Here is a 20,603-nt window from a genome sequence, read left to right as displayed (position 1 = left end):
TCCATTATATTCTTTGTCTTCTGTGATTACCATGGTAGGGTTTTTTTGGTCAACTACAACATTTAAAAGTCAATATAATACATTTCTTTTTTTTCCATGATCACATAGTATGTGCTCCTCTAATTATGAACTCATTTTTAGAACTTGTTGCACACCACATGGTAGTATGACAAAGCACAGAGCACCAAATTCATCCCTGGTGTAACTCTGCTGACCTCAGTGCAGGTTCCCGAGGAATGAATTGAGCCCTCTGGGTTTTAATAGGCTGTTTATACAATTACGGTGAATAACTAACACAAATGAAACTGGATTTTCTGGGTGGTTGGATAATACACATCCCCTTGAAGTTTTCTACATTATTAATTCCCCCTGGGCTGTTCTCCTGGAAATAATCCTGACATTGAACTATGGATCCCCCAGCTCCTCCTCCAATGAGGTGATGATAACTGCAGCAGATGTGTCTATTTTTCAGGCCAATGAAAACCCGATGAGTTGGTTTCACCACATTTCCAGAGAGAAACAGACAGCTTATTTAAAATACTTCATACCCGTAAGAGTGTGTACTCCTGTAGTAGTGAAGGCCACTGACAAAGACAGCTAACTGAAACTTACACATGCAGATTATTTTTTTAAAAGGAGATAAATAGGGAGATACTAAAATAGTCTGGATTGACGTGTCAGTTATCCACACCCCCACAAGAAGTCCCAGATGCTGCCATTCCCCACTTACAGCCCCCTGTAGTGGGAGGGACAGACAAGTAGATGAGTAACCATGTTGAGGGGCAGGGCTAGAGAAAATGTAGACTCGAAGCTGCTCTGGCTTAACTTCCTAGCTAAGGGGAAGAGACAAGGCTGAAAGGGGAGCTGCTTCTTGGGCAGAATCGCCATAGCATCAGGGCAGAGAGAAGCCATTCCTGCCAGCCTCGGGAGGGAGTGCTGGTGGGATGAACTAGACAGCAGTGTTCTTCTACAAACCATTTCCCTTTGTCTTCACTGGCCTGCAGTTGGGCAGAGAAGAGAATGGACCACCTCTGCAGGCCACACAGGGAACTGGACCACGAGGCATATATACAGTTGCCCAGTGGCTGACTTTTTGCTTGTGAAGCAGGGGACGCAAGGGGAGTTGATGGATGAGTTATTTTGTTTTTGTTAGTTATGACTAACTTGAGTAACATTTATGGCCTGGTCGCCTCTTTTTTTGTAGTCACAGTTCTATCCCTACCATTGAACTGTGGCTATAAATCAAGACGTGAGGCACCTAAATAGATCTGGATGAAAAAAATTTGATGCCACATTTTCCATCAAACAATGTTATTTCATCAAAACCAAACATTTCACAGGAACATATCAATTTCAACACATTTTTTTATGGAAAAACTTCAAAATGTTCAGAAATCAAAAGGAAGTATTTAGCTCTGACTTTCTCACTTTGTTTCAATTATATAATAATTGGGCTGTCAAGCAATTTTAAGAATTGTACAATTAATTGCACTGTTTAATAGAATACAATTTATTTAAGTACTTTTGGATTTTTCTACATTTTAATATATATTGATTTCAATTACAACACAGAACACAAAGTGTACAATATTCACTTTGTAATAAAAAGAAACAAATATTTTCACTCTAAAAAACAAAAGAAATAGTATTTCAATTCACCTAATACAAGGTGTAGTGCAATCTCTTTATCCTGAAAGTTGAACTTACAAATGTAGAATTATGTACAAAAAAACCTGCATTCAAAAATAAAACAATGTAAAACTTTAGCGCCTACAAGTCCATTCAGTCCTGTTTCTTGTTCAGCCAATTGCTCAAACAAGTTTGTTTACATTTGCAGGAGATAATGCTGCCCACTTCTTGTTTACAATCATAGAATCATAGGACTGGAAGGGACCTCGAGAGGTCATCTAGTCCAGTACCCTGCACTCATGGCAGGACTAAGTATTATCCAGACCATCCCTGACAGGTGTTTGCCTAACCTACTCTTAAAATCTCCAATGATGGAGATTCCACAAACTCCCTAGACAATTTATTCCAGTGCTTAACCACCCTGACAATAAGGGAGTTTTTCCTAATGTCCAATCTAAACCTCTCTTGCTGCAATTTAAGCCCATTGCTTCTTGTCCTATTCTCAGAGGTTAAGAAAAACAATTTTTCTCCCTCCTCCTTGTAACAGCCTTTTATGTACTTGAAAACTGTTATGTCCCCTCTCAGTCTTCTCTTCTCCAGACTAAACAAACCCAATTTTTTCAATCTTCTCTCATAGGTCATGTTTTCTAAACCTTTAATCATTTTTGTTGCTCTTCTCTGGACTTTCTCCAATTTGTCCACATCCTTCCTGAAAGGTGGCACCCAGAACTGGACACAATACTCCAGCTGAGTCCTAACCAGTGCGGAAGAATTCCTTCTCGTGTCTTGCTTACAACACTCCTGCTAATACATCGCAGAATGATGTTTGCTTTTTTTGCAACAGCGTTACACTGTTGACTCATATTTAGCTTGTGATCCACTATGACCCCTCATGCAGTACTGTTTGTACATACTTTAAAAAATCTCTATTTTCTTTTGAATGCTGAATACAGTTTGCTTACGTTTTGCGGCCATCATGAAAAAGAACACTTAAGAACATGGAGGCACTCACACACAATTTTTCTGAGGTGTGAGTCTCCTGAGACTAAGGTACTTTCACCAGCATGCTGGAAGGTCACCTTCATCCTCACCCTGACTGTGTGTGACTAAAGCTTTCTGCTCAGCCATTTTGTATGTATGCAACTGGTTGTTCCTTCCTAAGTGGAGTACTTTGCATTTGTCCTTATTGAATTTCATCCTATTTACTTCAGACCATTTCTCCAGTTTGTCCAGATCATTTTGAATGATAATCCTATCCTCCAAAGCACTTGCAACCCCTCCCAGCTTGGTATCGCCTGCAATCTTTATAAGTGTACTCTCTATGACATTATCTAAATCATTGATGAAGGTATTGAACAGAACCAGACCCAGAACTGATCCCTGCAGGACCCCATTCATTATGCGCTTCCAGCATGACTGCAAACCATTGATAACTACTCTTTGGGAATGGTTTTCCAACCAGTTATACACCCACCTTATAGTAGCTCCATCTAGGTTGCATTTTCCTAGTTTGTTTATGATAAGGTCATGCGAGACAGTATCAAAAGCTTTATTAAAATCAAGATATACCACATCTACCGCTTCCCCCCATCCACAAGGCTTGTTACCCTGTCAAAGAATGTCAGCTGAAAGTGAGAACAGGCGTTCACATGACACTGTTGCCATTGGCATTACAAGATATTTATGTGCCAGATGCACTAAATATTCATATGCCCCTTCATGCTTCATCCACCATTCCAGAGGACAGGCGTCCATGATGACGACAGGTTCTGCTCAATAACAATCCAAAGCAGAGCGGACCGATGCATGTTCATTTTCATCATCTGAGTCAGATGCCACCAGCAGAAGGTTGATTTTCTATTTTGGTGGTTCGGGTTCTGTAGTTCCGTACTGGAGTGTTGCTCTTTTAAGATTTCTGAAAGCGTACTTCACACCTCGTCCCTCTCAGATTCTGGAAGGCACTTCAGATTCTAAACCTTGGGTCGAATGCTCTAGCTATCTTTAGAAAACTCACATTAGAACCTTCTTTGTGTTTTGTCAAATCTGCAGTGAAAGTGTTCTTAAAATGAACAACATGTGCTGAGTCATCACCCAAGACTGCTATAACATGAAATATATGGCAGAATGTGGGTACAACAGAGCAGGAGACACACAATTCTCCCCCAAGGAGTTCAGTCACAAATTTAATTAATGCATTTTTTTAAAATGCATGTCATCAGCATGGAAGCATGTCCTCTGGAATGGTGGCTGAAGCATGAAGGGCATGTGATTGGGGCATATCTGGCACGTAAATACCTTGCAGCCTGGTCTACAAAAGTGCCATGCGAATGCCTGTTCTCACTTTCAGGTGACATAAATAAGAAGCCAGCAGCATTATCTCCCATAAATGTAAACTAACTTGTTTGTCTCCGCAATTGGCTGAATAAGTAATAGGATTGAGTGGACTTGTACGTGCTAATGTTTTACATTTTTTGTTACATAACTCAAAAACAAAACAAAGTCTACATTTGTAAGTTGCACTTTCACGATAAAGAGATTGCACTACAGTACCTGTATGAAGTGAATTGAAAAATACTGTTTCTTTTGTTTATCATTTTTACAGTGCAAACATTTGTAATCAACAATAATAATATAAAGAGGGCAGTGTACTTTGTATTCTGTGTTGTAACTGAAATAAATACATTTGAAGATATAGAAAAATATCCAAAATATTTAATAAATTTTAATTGGTATTCTATTGTTTAACAGTGTGATTAAAACTGTGATTAATTGAGATTAATTTTTAATCGTGATTAATTTGAGTAATCGCGTGAGTTAACTGTGATTAATTGACAGCCCTAATTATAAATATAAAGTTTCAACATTATTGAAACAAAACTGTCAAAATAGAATGTTTTGATGAGGTCATTCAGCTGTTTCTGAATAGCAATTTCTGAATTTCTGTTCAGAGAAAAAAATCAAAATCTGAACTTTTAATTTCAATTCCAGATGAAAACAAAATTGCAAAATATCAGAATTTCTGGAGGAATAGAAATTCCGTTTTCTGCTCAGCTCTACATCTAAATATGAGCCCTTATGCACACAATCAGCTGGAGACATAAAACTGTGATTCACAAAACTACAAGTCAGATTTTAAAAAGTCAGACCTAATACCAGTTGATTGATAGGTGCACTGTACAATAAAGAAAAATGTTTTGGGGGAAGAAAATTTGTTATTTATAAATACTGTGTTTGTAAGAAATACAGTAAATGAGTAATAATCCTGAAAAGTTGTACTTTATTGTGACTAAGGTAAAGTTGAATTACCAATCTATACACTTTAAAAGAACACAGTTACATTAGCCATAAAAGAAAGTATTCATGAGAACTTAGAAGGTGAGGAATCTACTGAGTGGTATGTTTGTATATCTGTTTCTAACTAACAGAGACATATGATGGAGGCAGTAAGAAAATTAAGGTGCTATTTTATTTCAGCAAGTTTTTTGTCATGAGACCGTCTACAAGACACACTCACCTCAGTATTAAAAATGGTATTTAGCTGGAGTTCCGAGAGGGGAATTGTTGCTGAAGCTTTGTTGCTGCTTTTCTTTGTTCAAGAATATAAACACTTTTGAATTAAAGAGACTAGGATTGCTGTGTCTTTTGTTTCTCTCTCTGCCAACAAGGAATCAACTCACTCCAGAAATCCAAAACATCTTCAACCATTAATAAGACAGGATAATAGATATAATTCTTGAATAAGGAAGAAAGCTAAATAAGTCCAATACACAGAAAGACACTTCAGTCTTTTATGAGAAATGTTGGCCATGATCTATGATTAATCTGAACAGACTGTTCAAGAGCCTTATGACTAGTAAAAATTCACTATTTTCTGCCAGAAAGTTATAATCAGGAAAAACTATTTTTGAGATTACGTGATTTTGCTCTTCTGTCTCTTGCAACTCTTTCTGTATAATTTCCTTCACCTCTGTACTGATTCTGATTGCTCAGAAATCTACCTCCTCACTCCTAACTTGTTCCTCAGTCAGTTCCACATTTCAGCCTGTCTGAAATCTCTCCAACCATTGAAGCTTCATGTCGCTAACACCAAACTCCTTATTTTTCCACCCAAACCCTCTCCTTTTCCCTCTCCATTTGCTACTGTTGACACCATTACCATTCTCTGATTTTACCCAACTTTGGTGCCATCTTCAGAGCTTTCCTTTCGTTCTCCCCTAATATCCAGCCCATTTCAAAATATTTATGTTTGTTCTTCCATCATATTTCAAATAGCTGATCCTTTCTCTTTGTCCCAACAACTAAAACTCTTGTCCATATTCTGATCATCTCCCATCTTGATGACTGCAATCTTCTCCTCTCCAGCCTCCCTGACACTCACATCACCACTCACTCCATGCCACACAAAACACTGCCTCTAAAATTACCTTCTTTACCTGATCTGACAATGGCACCCCATCTCTGAACTTTGAATCTCTCCTATTGGCTTTTGCTTTTTTCATTACATCAAATTTTAACTTCTTGTCCTTGTCCCTAAATATCTCTGTCTCTTCCTGCCTTTCTGACTTAGTTTCTAATTGCATCACTTAGTGCTCAACCTAGTATTCTCTCCCTTTCAGCTACACCAGCCTGGATAACCCATTTGTCCATTGTGAAATTCAAAGATCTGGGGAATAGAAAGTCTGAATGTACCTGTTATGGTGCCAGATGAGTAATGGAATCCAATGTACGCTGTATTTGTCAGTAATATTAAAAGAAATCCTATCCTTACTAGAAAGTTACACAAGAAGCTGATTGCAGCAGGTGCCGTTTCTATTGACGTGCCAGCAATAGATGTCATGAAATTTCAGAGGTGCTAATACTGTAGTATGCAAGTGTAATGTAAATTTCAGTGTGCTGCAAATAAATGGCCTCCAAAGGATATTATGTAGGGTGCCATTAATTTGATTAAAATGAATTGCCATCAGAGAAGAATTGAACCTAATCTTTCCATGGGATTAAACGATACAACATGTTTTATATTATACATAATGTGTAAAATATAAAATGAAAATGTTATGTAATATGCTGTGCTCCTGCAAAAACAACATCAACATAATTCTTTCCTATTCCCCACTTCAGACTCAATACTCATGGTGATCTGGTTCATCTGGAGAACACACTTCTCACTAGTGTTCTCTGTTATGCTGATTACCACCTAGTTGGGCCAGTTTTCTTGTTTGTCCCTCTTTACCAGAACATTCTCTCCGATAGTGTATTATCTGCAGTCTGTATTCATGATTGCAAAATCCTGGAAGTAATTTGTAAAGAAAAAAACCTAAGCAACATATAAGCTTTAAAAATCAAGAAACTAAGAACAGAAATAAGACACTAAACTCAATGTTCAAAGATGTCCAGTACTTTCACATTAACAATGCCCCGTCCTGCAAGATACTCACTGCCCTCAATTTGCAATGAGGTCAAAACACCACCTAGGAGACTGAAGATCTGGGCTTGTAACTATTAAACAAACTAACCTTAAAGGACATTTTCACATCCTGGAAAACAATCCTGCCTATATTATATCTCTTTGCTACATTTTTTTCCCTTTGTTTTCAATCTGCTCACTTGCTAGCAAAACTGAGGATTACATCTTCATGAGGGGAACTAAGCAGCAGAAACAGAAGAACAGAGGAACAAAGATACAGTTTTTATACAAATGTCCTTAGTAATTAAGAGCAGAGAATGAGAAATATGGATTATATACAATATACATACATAACTTGTCTCTTTATTGAATATTTTCCAAACATATTTATGAGGCAAGAGTAAGTCATTAAAAACATTCCCACAGCTGTTTTGACATATTGTCACTGTCAGTGATGATTATTGTTAGTGGTTTTCAGTTTAGCTTGAGGTATAGTTTAAATTTTTACCAGTTTACAACTTTTGGAAGTGGCGATTCTTTATACATTGGTTAAATAAGATATTTTTATTTTATGTGGGTTTTAGTTAGGGTGACCAGATGTCCCGTTTTTAAGCCCTCCTGCAGGTGTCTCGACTTTTTCTTAAAAACAGGCAAATTGTCTCGTATTTTCTGTCCTCTTTTTCCCTCCTCTCCCCAAATCAGTACTGGCGGGTCCTGCTGCTGGCCAGATCCCTGCTCGCCAGCCACCCTCCCATTAGCGGTCATTGGGAAGTGGGGGGGGGGGGTGTCCAGTGTCTGACAATGGGGGTGGGTTTGCAAAGCTGGGGGTGGGACAAAGATGCAGTGTGCAGGGCCGGCCGCTCCCCTGCTGGTCCGTCAGCGCAGCCTCTGCTGCGTGCCGGCTCTCAGCCAGTAGGGCCCTGCCTCCTGTCCCATTTCTGGCTGCGCTGACTGCGCACTGCAAGCTGTGGTGGCTGGTGAGTGCAGGCAGGCTCCAGGCAGTAGCCAGTTACGTGTCACCTCTGCTGCCCACCCATCGGTCCTTTACGTGCTCCCCGTCTCGCTGTCCTCTCCCTCCTTGCCCCTTTGCCCCCACAGCCCCGCTGCTCCTCCAGATCCCCACCGGCGGGGTGTGTCCCGCTCCCAGTGTGGTGCGAAGAACCAGCCCCGGTCGGAGCGCTCAGCTCACTAACAGCCTGGCCGGCAGGGTCCTTCCTTCCTTCACTGCCTCTGGCTGGGCTGGCACCCTGGGAAAGCCCAAGACCCTCTAGCCCAGGGTCCTGGTCAGGAAGAGCCGAGCCCTGCATGTGCCAAAGCCCCACACAGTGCTGGCACAGGGAAGCCTCTTTACCCCTCAGCTAAGCTCTGGAGTGGGGAAGAGAAGCGATTTCCAGCCTGCTCATGCCCCAAACCTGCAGGCTCCACAGCAGCCCTCTGGGCAGGTGCTTAACACCCTCTTTACACACACACCCCCACCCTGGGCCCTGCCCCCCCCAGGGAGCCCAGAGCTGTTCCATCCCGAGGCACCCTCCCCTGCTGAACCACATCTCTGGCCAGGTTCCCTGGGCCCCTGGTGCACAATGCATCCTTAGGGCTTAACCCCTTCCTGCCCACGCTGGAGCTGGGGGACAGGGTTATGTCAGTGGCCAGCAGCAGCCTGAAGGTGTTAGCGACACTGTGTGGGCAGGAAGGGACAAGCTGCTTGCAGCCAGGGGGACGGGAGGGGAGGGGGAGAAGACAAGACGAGCTCTGCAAAGACACATCCAGGTCGTCCCTTCCCCTCCTCCTCCTTCCCTCCAGCTGGAAGCAGCTCCCATCCCTTCCCTCCCGCACAGTGCCGAAAGGCTGCTGCTGGCCACATTCTGGTGTGAACCCTGGCAGAAATCTGGGGAGGGGGGCATGTGACCCTGGGTGCTCTCCGCCCCACCCCAATGTGTTGCCTCAGGAAGACATAGCACAAGGTACCGAGAGAGGCAGGTCCATCCTGGGGGCCCAGCCAGGTATGAAGGGCGGAGATGGCCAGGCAGAGAGGGTCAGGTCAGTCAGTCACCCCCATTGTGTGAGAGAGGTGTACAGGATGTGTGTGTCACCTCTCCTCGTGTATGTGGGGGGTGGGGTGTGTGCGTCACCTCTCCCTGTGTGAAGCCTAAAGCCTTAAAGATACGAAGGTAAATTAAAAGAATCCAACTATGCAGTATTTCTTTTTAACAGGAGCTCAGTCAATCTGAACGTTTGTACTTCATAGTTCTGATTGATTGCCGTCGAACTTGAGTAATTTTACCAGTTGTCCCGTATTCAGCATAGGGAAATATGGTCACCCTAGTTTTCGTGCTGTACTGACACTTAAGGACTTTCCTTCCACTTGCCCCCTTGGGTTCATCATGTAGCAAAGTGATCTACTGGATAGAGTTCCTGGACTTAGAGCCAGGACATTTGGGTTCTCATCTTGGCTCTGCCACTGAGTAAGTCACTCATGTTCTCTGTACCTCTCTTTCTCCATCTGTAAAATGAAGACAATGATATTCACCCTCCTTCATCAAGTGTTTTGAGACTAAAAATATATACAGCAGCTAGAACATGGAGAACAGCTGATCGGATCTGAAGTGTCCCTAGGGTAAGTGGCCTGTATTTTTTTGTACGACAATACTGAAACATGAACTTTCTCTGTGGCATATGAAACCTACAATAAAGATGTCTGATCGATTTCTGAAAATTGCATTCCACTCCAGTAATTGAATAACTTGACCTGATAGCATGGTTTGTAATAAATTGCATGACTTTATTGAATCATTTTAACAAAGCCTTGCAAATACCCACTACTTTCCCCCAGCCCCTCCACCACCCCCACACACAAAATAAACAAATATTGACAACTGACTAAAATAGCCTTTCAGCACGAGCATTGTAAGGAGCGGTGGACAAGCAGATTTTGTACCTGGGTTTGAAAATTTTCATGACCTTTTTATGAGGCTGTTCTATTGTACCTTCAGATGACCCAAATTCACATTTGAAACCACTTCTTTTACAGTTTCCTAATTCACTTCCTTTACATGACTCGCTTACAGTCATTGTCATGGATTTATATAAACTTGTGACTATTGTTGGCCATGCTTTAAAGTCTCTCCCTTATTCCATTAGTTGGTCACAATTATTGTGTCTGATGATTTGTTGCCGTTGTGAACTAGAACAACTTCATCAATTTAAAATAGAGACAGTTTCTGGATGAACATCTTTGCCTAGGTCCTCAACTCCCTTGCTCGGCATAGATCTGCTGTATCAACTGTTCAGTTTAGCTTCACTCAGTAGTCAGTTATGCTTTTCCCCTCAGTCAGCAACTCTCATACAAATCTGCCAATGTCAGGGTCTTCAAATGAATCTCATTTATGAGAATGAAGTAATCTTCACTTAATCTGCAGCTATTTCTAAACTCCATTCTATTCAGTTTCACATATTTCATCTATTACCACAGCATACGAGTGCCTTTCAGGATAAGATTATTAAAGAAAACTCATATCTATCATATGCTGTTCCTCTCCATTCCCTACCAAAGGGGGGAAAGGCATTAAAATAAGAATTTCAAAAATTCTTATTTTGAAAAACTTTACATGTGATAGTCTTCTTTGAGCAGGCATGGTGGCCTTGGACTGGAATGCTTGCGGCAGTTCATAGTTCCTCTTGCACAAAGTTCTATAGTTCAAGATCACTCGTTCATGTGACTTATCTTTTGTGGTAGCTGTCACAATCCATTCTTGCTTCAGCCCTTCCCTTAAAAACAGGAGAGTGTTGTTATGTTTAACTGCATTATCGTAAGCCGCATTTATTGCTGATGGCTGATAGAAGCTTCTGTCGTAGATTGTTCTGTACTACTGGCACCTCTTTGAGCCTCTTGTCAATAGGTAAACAACAATAGCATAGTCTCACTAACCTAAAGCTACTTTGCTGGTCCCTCAAATAGAAAGAACGGAGTTGGCATTCCCACTGGTGAATTTAATAAGCAATTGTTAGAAAGCTTTGATGATGAGATGCAGTACTGAAGAGCCTAGAGGTAGTACAGAATTCAGATGCAAGTAACAGTGAAAAAGTGTTTCAAAGGTGACTCAACAATTAAGAGGATGGGAGGCTATGAAGAGGTGGACGCACTGGGGCTATTAGACCCCAGGTCCAAATACGGGGCAAGGAACCATCGCAACCAGTCACCTAAAATATTAAGGTACATCATTTTACTGACCCCAAAGAACCCCAAATCAATCCTACTTTTAAGTCTTCAAAACACACACCCACATCTCTGCCACCCACATCTCTTCCCCAGTGTAAAGCCTGAGTAAGCAGGGTTTGCAGTAAGGAGGACTAAGGCAGCCAGACAAAGCAATCCTCCCTCCACCCACTGCTCTTCAGGCTCATCCACCTCTGCGAATCTTTTTTTGTATTTCCTATTTATGCACTTAAAGCTGGAATGAGGAACCTAACTTTGGACACCCAAAACTGAATGGATTTTGTCCCTGTGTGTGTTTGTCTTAATTCACAGAAAACAAAAATGTGGAATTACTGTAAAAAGGAAGGCAGTGGCTTCATGTTCCACAATATCATTAGAAACAACATTTGTATCTTTTAACCTGTCATCTAGAAGAGCACATTTAAACAATGTGTTAGCAGCAACTTTAACCCCTTCATCTGTTCCTACCAATAGCACAGTCCCCCCACACCTGGTATTGTAAGTGTAACCCTCCTGCCAGGTGGAGTCGGCAGAGGGAGAGAGGAGTGGCATGTTAAAGGGATATTTCTTTGTTGGACTTTCACACCACAAGGTGAGAAATGGAGGCAAGGACACTGCCCAATGTAGTGTGGGGTGGAAGTTTTGCTCATGGTCAGATGTGTTCAAATCATGGTTGAGGTTTCCCCAAATTAATGCCAGGTTCCTTTCCCCTTTGTACTATAAACAGACTCAGTGCTTGCGAAAGGGGAATCACTGGAGGGGGGCTCAAACAAGGGCCAGCTTCAGTATCCATGGGTCCCTCTTAACAATACAACACAGAACCAGTTTGAGCCCCCCTCCAGTAATCTGGGAAAAGTAAACACCACTCCTAGGCACCTGAAAGAGGCAATGATTCCCCTTTCGCAAGCACTGAGTCTGTTTATAGTACAAAGGGGAAAGGAACCTGGCATTAATTTGGGGAAACCTCAACCATGATTCGAACACATCTGACCATGAGCAAACCTTCCACCCCACACTACATTGGGCAGTGTCCTTGCCTCCGTTTCTCACCTTGTGGTGTGAAAGTCCAACAAAGAAATATCCCTTTAACATGCCACTCCTCTCTCCCTCTGCCACATCCCCCTTACAGCTGGGTCTTCACTGACCAAGGCCAGCAGAGTTCAGAGTTGCGTTCACATGAGTTTACCTCCCATCTGGAGGGGGAAGAAACATCGAGCAATGCCTTCATTGCTGCTGCAGCAACTGGCTCACAGTTGCTGCTGTGCTCTGTGTCACTGCCTGCAGCCGTGCCATCGTTCACTCTGCTGCTGTGGCTTGTGCAACCCTTCATGCCATTGTGCCCTCTGCTCTGTCACCGATGGCCCTGCGCCGTCACCTTCTGCTGCCACCTGCCTCTCTAGTGTGACCTCTGCAAATTGGTCTCTTGAGGTTTCACTCAGCTGTCAGTGATTTCAGCTCTCATTGATTTCAGTTCTCAGTGGGGGAACCTCACCTCTAATGCAGGCTGGGCAGTCTCTTCTGCAGAAACTGCTGTCCCACAGCAGGTCTAAGCAGCACTTGGACCTGATTATTGGTGATTGCAGTGTCAGTGATTACTTAACCAATGGAGCCTAATTAGCTCTATCTTTAAATGGTGGAGAGGAGCAGGTTAAATGGTACTGAGGACTCTTAGGCAGAGCCTACACCTTCAGGCAGGAACACCTGTCTCCACCCCCTCTCACTCTCCACTGGGATCTGGCATCCAACCCCCCTGCTTAGAGAGTTCAGTTCAGTTGAGGTTGACCCCCCTCTATCAGGACAAGCTAAGTATGGTTCTGCTGCCCTTCACTCGTACAATAAGGGTAACAACATCTAATTATCCGTGCATTCAATACTCAAGTGATTTGTAACCCAACACCATCCAAAGCTGATCACCTGGGCAACACAGCTCTGTCTGTTGGATACCTAGGCAGAGTAGGTGTGTTCATGTAAATATAGTCTGGTCTTGAAGTCTTTTCCCGCCAGATCATCATTAGTTGTCAGGGGAGAGCTCCTTCAGACCTTGCTTACATCAGCAGTTGCACATCAGACTGGAGGAGTAAACTGGTTTTCCTTCCACATCAGCCAAGTGTGAACGCCACTCAAACCATTTAATACAGTAGCAAAAGTATTTCAGAATCATTCAGCATGTTTGGATTTTAAAGTGCAATACTGACAAGGGGACAATCCCTGCTGTCATGTCAGATGGTACTATCAGATAAATCAAGTTGAGGAAGGACTGAGCAAGAACCACAGAACTCATTCCAGGACATGCTCTGTTGTCTCAAGATATGATCCAAATTTTGACTGTGCCATTTTAGAATACAATAATAAACACTGACTTAACATGACAGATATGCCATGCCATTCTTTTTCTCTTATTCAGCAGCATTTTGAAAATGAAGTCATTTTTTGATTGATGTTCTGTCTAACAAGTATGTTCTTCTCACAGTGGACCATGGCTGATTTCATTGTCAAGCTACATTTAGTATAAGCATATAGCTGTCTATGGTTTAACCATGGATTTATCTAAGTGAACCATGGTCATTAGCTCTCATTTTCCTAGAATGCATATCATGTCACACATAGCTCTATTATCCTGCAATGTGAACATTTCTGAGCAGGGTCATTTTAAAGACTAATTTAAAATATCTCAAAAGACTTCATTTTTATAGCATAGGGTTGATTTACGAGTACACTGAAAAGTTATTTACACTAAGGTATAATATGATCAGTAGCTAAGTATCATAAAATTTGTAATCAAGTCATTCCATCATTTTTAATATCTGACTATCCTTCACTGATCATTTCCTTCCCCCACTCTATCTGCATTTTCCAGTGTACTTTTCATACAGTTCTAGTAAGAGAATTCGCTCCATAGCTATTTTAGGGCTACTTGTCAATCTTTCTTTTGATGCATACAGGATGATGTAATTTCCAAATACTGAAAATACACCATGTATTACCACTTATTAGAACTTCTTAATTGTATGTTTACAGCAATATTACTTTAAATTAAATAAATACGATTTGACAAGATCAAGAGGACAGTCAGAGGTCAGGTCATCTGGGAACAGCAGGATTTTTTGCAGTTTCACTTCACTATCCACTTCACTTACCAGTGTCCTAGGAGTTTTAAGAGCTCTGAAAGAGCCATGCTGTCAGCTAAAAAGCGTTGGCTACCCTTGTATGGTTAATGGGATCAGATAGAATACTGTAGGGTTCTAAAAATCTACATAGTCAATTTGCAATGCTTTGCAGAGCCTGTGGTTGGAACTGGCACAAATTTTATCAGCTCAGCATCCTTTTAAGGTGACAGCAATGTAAAACGTAGACTGAAATATAAAATAACTAATGATCTTGTTAAAGGATTGCAGTTATGCAATACAGAAAAGCTGTGGGATCAGGTTTAACTTTATTTCATGGCTTTGATTATTAAAAACCACCCATATTTTTTGAGCAGGAAGACTATCTGGAGGCAAAGGATGAAGTTGTGGTTAAAATCTTGAACTGGGACTCTACAGAGCTGGGTTCAATTCCTGGCTCTGCTACCAACTTCCTGTGTGACTTGGGCAAGTCATTTGACTTCTCTGTGCCTATCTGTAATGTAGGAAGATAACACTTCTTTTCTCCCACCCTTTCCTTGTCTTGTCTAGTTAGACTAAGCCACTTGGGGCAGGGCTTGTCTTTTACAATACTTGTCTGTACCGTGCCTAGCAAAATGGGGCCCCAGTCTTTGTTGGAACATCTAGACATTGCTGTAATAAAAATATTAATAAGGAGATTGCTATGTGAAGAAAATCAACCCATCCTCCTCCAGCGATTTTTCTGATGCCAATGGAGTCCTAATGATCTTCCTGACAATTCAGTTATCCTTTTAATTCCTTTCTCCTAAGATATACCATGGCCCTGTGTCGTAGTGTAGCCTTCCCCAGGGTGCCCCCTCATGACCTCCAAGTGGCCCTACAAGCAGGCTCTTGGTCAATTTCCTCCTTCAAGGGGTTTCTTCTTCAATAACTCATAGAATCTTTTGTCCACTCACACCACTTCATGAGTTCTGGTTTATTAAATTAACTTTCAAAACAAAGTTCTCAAGTCTCTCCTCAAGTCCATCCAGTTACCTTCTTATTGCGTCAGCCCCGAGGCCTTTCCTTCCTGTAGTCTGACTTCACAAGTCCCGGGTTTCTCTACTGGAGCCTATTCATCCTAGCACCTTCTGTACTCTTGCTTTGTTTCTCTCCATCTCCACTCTGGTTTCCCTGGAGATTTTCTCTCTGCAGCTTCCAGCTGCTCTTTAAAGGGGAATCAGTTGATCTCTGCACAGGTGATTAAAGGGACAAGCCAGCCTGTTACACCCTGAAACTGGTTAAGAGGAAATGGAAAGACTTCTTTTTATAGTCCTTCAAAAACACTCCCTTATTTAATTTAGTAATTCACAAAATGCCTATGCTCATGACAACTAGGTGTTTCATACAAAAAAGTAAAAGCTTATGATAGAATCATAGAAATGTATGACTGGAAGGGACCTTGAGAAGTCATCTTGTCCAGTCCCCTGCACTGAGGAAGGACCAAGTAGACCTTGACCAAGTAGACCTTTACCATCCCTGATAGATGACAGACGCTAGGGATTCAACAACCTCCCTTGGAAGCCTGGTCCAGTACCTAACTATCCTTCTAGTTGGAAAGCTCTTCCTAATATGTAACCTAAAACTCCCTTGCTGCAGATTAAGCCAATTTCCTCTTGTCCTGACTTCAGTTGATCTCCATGTCCACTGATCACCATCCTCTTTATAACAGCCCTTAACTTACTTGAAGACTTATCAGGCCCCACCTCAATCTTCTTTTCTCAAGACTAAACACCCCCAGGTTTTTTAGCCTTTCTTCATAATCCCGCTATATAAACCACCCACAATAGGTAGCACAAGTTAAATCGCCATTGAAAGCACTGACAGCCAAAGGAAATGGAATTAACAAAACAAAAATACAAATCCATCAAAAGCTAAATAAAATCAGTCCAGCATGCATTATGTCTGGAAGACCATCAAACCAGTGGTCTGGCAGGCTGTGAATGCCAAACTGGAGCCCTTTCTTCTAAGAAAGCTCTGCCACCAATCCTAGAGAGTTCACTACCAGGGACAGAGAGAATCTCAGCTGATGTATAGGGTGAGAGGCAGACTCTCAGACAACAGGGTCACAGGCCATTCTGACATTCCTTGTCGGTTAGTTATTCCTGAACTGTAAAAGCATTTCCCTGCCCCATGGAGATGAAAGCAACACCAATACACTTATAGTGCACAGCTAACCTAAGGAGAGCAAGAAGTGAGGTCTGAAAAGGAAGATGATGTCCTCGGCATGCTGGGGACGAGTAATGGCACATAACTGGGGGGCTAACTTAAATCACAACCCTCTCTATGATTTCCCTGTCCCATTTCTAAGATGCACACCCTCCCTTACATAGCTTAGTACATCCCAGGTATCTGTACAGTTTCTGAATGCTGATTTTGTGTAGTTAGAAAAGCCTATGAGAGGCAGAGAGTTTTAAGGTCACCAACGTGCAGAGAAAACAGAGTCTTAACTAATTTACTCAAGAAAATGATCAGACCAACAGAGGAAAATAAAATCCTTATTCTAAGAAGTGCTTGTCTAGAAAGGCAGCTTGATCCTGTAAATTAACCATGGGACTGGACACTACCAGCTCAGCAGAGACTGTTACTGAAATGCTACTTGTCCTGGGGCAAGCCACTAAGAACCGCATTTTTGAACTTGGGCTACTAACACGAGGCACTGACAACCATATTTCGGCATCTAGGCTGGTGGCTTGATTTTTGCAGGTGCTGAGCACCTGTAGCTTGTACTGACCTCAACAACTAAAAATCTGACTTCAGTGGGAGCTCAACCTTCCCATGGCACTCCTGTTAACCAATAGTATGTAACACAGTGAATGTTGTCAAAAGGCCACTGGACACCGATTTGTAGATCTCCCAGTATGACGAGCAAGTGAAATTTGTTAATTGAATGTTGCTAATCATGTCTCTTAGCAAAAAGTTTAGTAGTGACTGGACGTCTAACATAGTGAATGCCAGTAAAAATTAGGTTGGATCAGAGGCTAAAATAGGGAAAGAACAAGTTAAAAGTTACTTAGACAAGTTAAATGTCTTCAGGTCACCAGGGCCTGATGAAATGCATCCTTGAATACTCAAGGAGCTGACTGAGAAGATATCGGAGCCATTAGCGATTATCTTTGAAAAGTCAAGGAAGATGGGAGAGACTCAAGAGGATTGGAAAAGGGCAAATATAGTGTCCTTCGATAAAAAGGGGAATAAAGACAACCCGGGGAATTACAGACCAGTCAGCTTAACTTGAGTAACCAGAAAGATAATGGAGCAAACAGTTAAGCAATCAATTTGCAAACACCTAAAAGATAATAAGGTGATAACAGTCAGCATGGATTTGTCAAGAACAAATAGTGTCAAACCAACCTAATAGCTTTCTTTGACAGGGTAACAAGCTTTGTGGATAGGGAAGAAGTGGGAGATGTGGTATATCTTGACTTCAGTAAGGTTTTGGACACTGCCTTGCATGACCTTCTCATAAACAAAGCAGGGAAATATGACCTAGATGGAGCTACTATAAGGTGGGTGCATAACCGGTTGGAAAGCCATTCCCAGAGAGTAGTTATCAGTGGTTAAAAAATCAAGCTGGAAGGGCATATCGAGTGAGGTCCCTCAGGGATCAGTTCTGAGTCCGGTTTTGTTCAGTATCTTCATCAGTGATTTAGATAATGGCATAGAAAACTTATAAAGTTTGCGGACGATACCAAGCTGGGAGAGGTTGCAAATGCTTTGGAGGATAGGATTAAAATTCAAAACGATCTGGACAAACTGGAGAAATTGTCTAAAGTAGGATGAAATTCAATAAGGACAAATGCAAAGTACTCCACTTAGGGAGGAACAATCAGGTGCACATATAAAAATGGGAAATGACTGCCTAGGAAAGAATACAGCAGAAAGGGATCTGAGAGTAATAGTGGACCACAAGCTAAATACGTGTGAGTGTAACACTGTTGCACAAAAAAAAAAAAAAAAGCAGCCAACGTCTTGCTAGGCTATATTAGAAGGAGTATTGTAATCAAGACAAGAGAAGTAGGGGCATAGCGAGCAGATCGAGGGACGTGATCGTTCCCCTCTATTCGACATTGGTGAGGCCTCATCTGGAGTACTGTGTCCAGTTTTGGGCCCCACACTACAAGAAGGACGTGGATAAATTGGAGAGAGTCCAACGAAGGGCAACAAAAATGATTAGGGGTCTGGAACATATGACTTATGAGGAGAGGCTGAGGGAACTGGGATTGTTTAGTCTGCGGAAGAGAAGAATGAGGGGGGATTTGATAGTTGCTTTCAACTACCTGAGAGGTGGTTCCAGAGAGGATGGTTCTAGACTATTCTCAGTGGTAGAAGAGGACAGGACAAGGAGTAATGGTCTCAAGTTGCAGTGGGGGAGGTTTAGGTTGGATATTAGGAAAAACTTTTTCACTAAGAGGGTGGTGAAACACTGGAATGCGTTACCTAGGGAGGTGGTAGAATCTCCTTCCTTGGAAGTTTTTAAGGTCAGGCTTGACAAAGTCTTGGCTGGGATGATTTGATTGGGGATTGGTCCTGCTTTGAGCAGGGGGTTGGACTAGATGACCTCCTGAGGTCCCTTCCAACCCTGATATTCTATGATTCTATGAAGTAATTCTTCCACTCTACTCCATGCTGATTAGGCCTCAGCTGGAGTATTGTGTCCAGTTCTGGGTGCCACATTTCAGGAAAGATGTGGACAAATTGGAGAAAGTCCAGAGAAGAGCAACACAAATGATTAAAGGTCTAGAAAACATGACCTATGAGAGACGATTGAAAAAATTGGGTTTGTTTAGTCTGGAGAAGAGAAGACTGAGAGGGGACATGATAACAGTTTTCAAGTACATAAAAGTTTGTTACAAGGAGGGGGAGAAAATTTTTTCTTGTTAACCCCTGAGGATAGAACAAGAAGCAATGGGCTTAAATTGCAGCCAGGGCGGTTTAGGTTGGACACTAGGAAAAACTGCCTGTCAGGGTGGTTAAGCACTGGAGTGAATTGCACAGGAAGGGCAACATGGGATCTCCATCACTGGGGATTTTTAAGAGCAGGTTGGACAAACACCTGTCAGGGATGGTCTAGATCAGTGGTTCCCAAACTTGTTCCGCCGCTTGTGCAGGGAAAGCCCCTGGCGGGCCGGGCCGGTTAGATTACCTGCCGCGTCCGCAGGTTCAGCCGATCGCGGCTCCCACTGGCCGCGGTTCACTGCTCCAGGCCAATGGGAGCTGCTGGAAGCAGCGAGGGCAGACGGACGTACTGGCCGCCACTTCCAGCAGCTCCCATTAGCCTGGAGCAGCGAACTGTGGCCAGTGGGAGCCGCGATCGGCTGAACCTGCGGACGCGGCAGGTAAACAAACTGGCCCAGCATGCCAGGGGCTTTCCCTGCACAAGTGGCGGAACAAGTTTGGGAACCACTGGTCTAGATAATACTTAGTCCTGCCATGAGTGCAGGGGACTGGACTAGATGACCTCTCAAAGTCCCTTCCAGTCCTAGAATTCTATGAAAGAAAGAAGTGGGAGCTATTGGGATTTATCACCTCTGAATAGCAAACCATTTAGTTAAGTGTTTACATATCAATTTTAGAGAGAACCAAGGTGGGTGAGATAATATTTTTATTAGACCAACTTCTACTGTTGAGAGTTACAAAAAATACCTAGTTCATGTTAATGTAGTCCTGTTTGAAACTAGGTACTTTTTAGTTCACACTTGCGAGGTCTACCCAGGACAGTTAGAGTGCAGCACATTAGAGCACTCTACAAATCATCTCTCTCTAATACGCTTTAGTACTCTGTGTAGACAAGTCCTTAGATTGAGGGCATAGTACCTGGATAAGGCATGGAACTCATATGTAATAGTGTTATGAATACGGAGATGTAACTATTTTATGAACATTGTATGTGACTTGGTCATTGAAGTAAAGTTACTGTAGAACTATGGTGGATTATTATAATTTCCTCTGTAGGTTTGATTTATACTGAGCATAATGGAATGTTTCTTATTTTCCTATAGTGCTCGTATGCCGTGGGGTCTATACAGGAATGTGACACATTGGCTTCCAAGGTAAGAACACCCATGCACACACTTGAAAGACAATGGCATCCTTCTAGGCCAAAGTGACACAGCTGTACTGTCAGGCTAGAGGCCAAAGGTCTATATACAGTTGAAAAGTGTCCCTGTGAAGGATGGGATGAGTCAGCAGGGACTGTCCAGGGTGCTGTCAG

At 42.3% G+C, this 20,603-nt stretch overlaps 1 long non-coding RNA gene across 1 annotated transcript in view; it reads right to left on the bottom strand.

Annotated features, from left to right (window-relative positions):
* Positions 1–9,260: 9,260 nt before the first annotated feature.
* Positions 9,261–20,603, bottom strand: part of LOC122462129 — a 28,985-nt gene continuing 17,642 nt past the window's right edge. The window contains exons 2-3 of the long non-coding RNA XR_006284502.1: positions 10,639–10,798; positions 9,261–9,533 (exon numbers count right to left, since the gene is read on the bottom strand). This is a non-coding gene — a long non-coding RNA (uncharacterized LOC122462129). The remainder of the gene's footprint in view (positions 9,534–10,638; positions 10,799–20,603) is intronic.

The sequence above is a fragment of the Chelonia mydas genome, chromosome 1 (assembly GCF_015237465.2).
Source record: "Chelonia mydas isolate rCheMyd1 chromosome 1, rCheMyd1.pri.v2, whole genome shotgun sequence".
Lineage (NCBI taxonomy): Eukaryota > Metazoa > Chordata > Testudines > Cheloniidae > Chelonia > Chelonia mydas.
The sequence above is the reverse complement of the archived record's forward strand: the minus strand, read 5'-3'. Positions and strand labels throughout refer to the sequence as shown.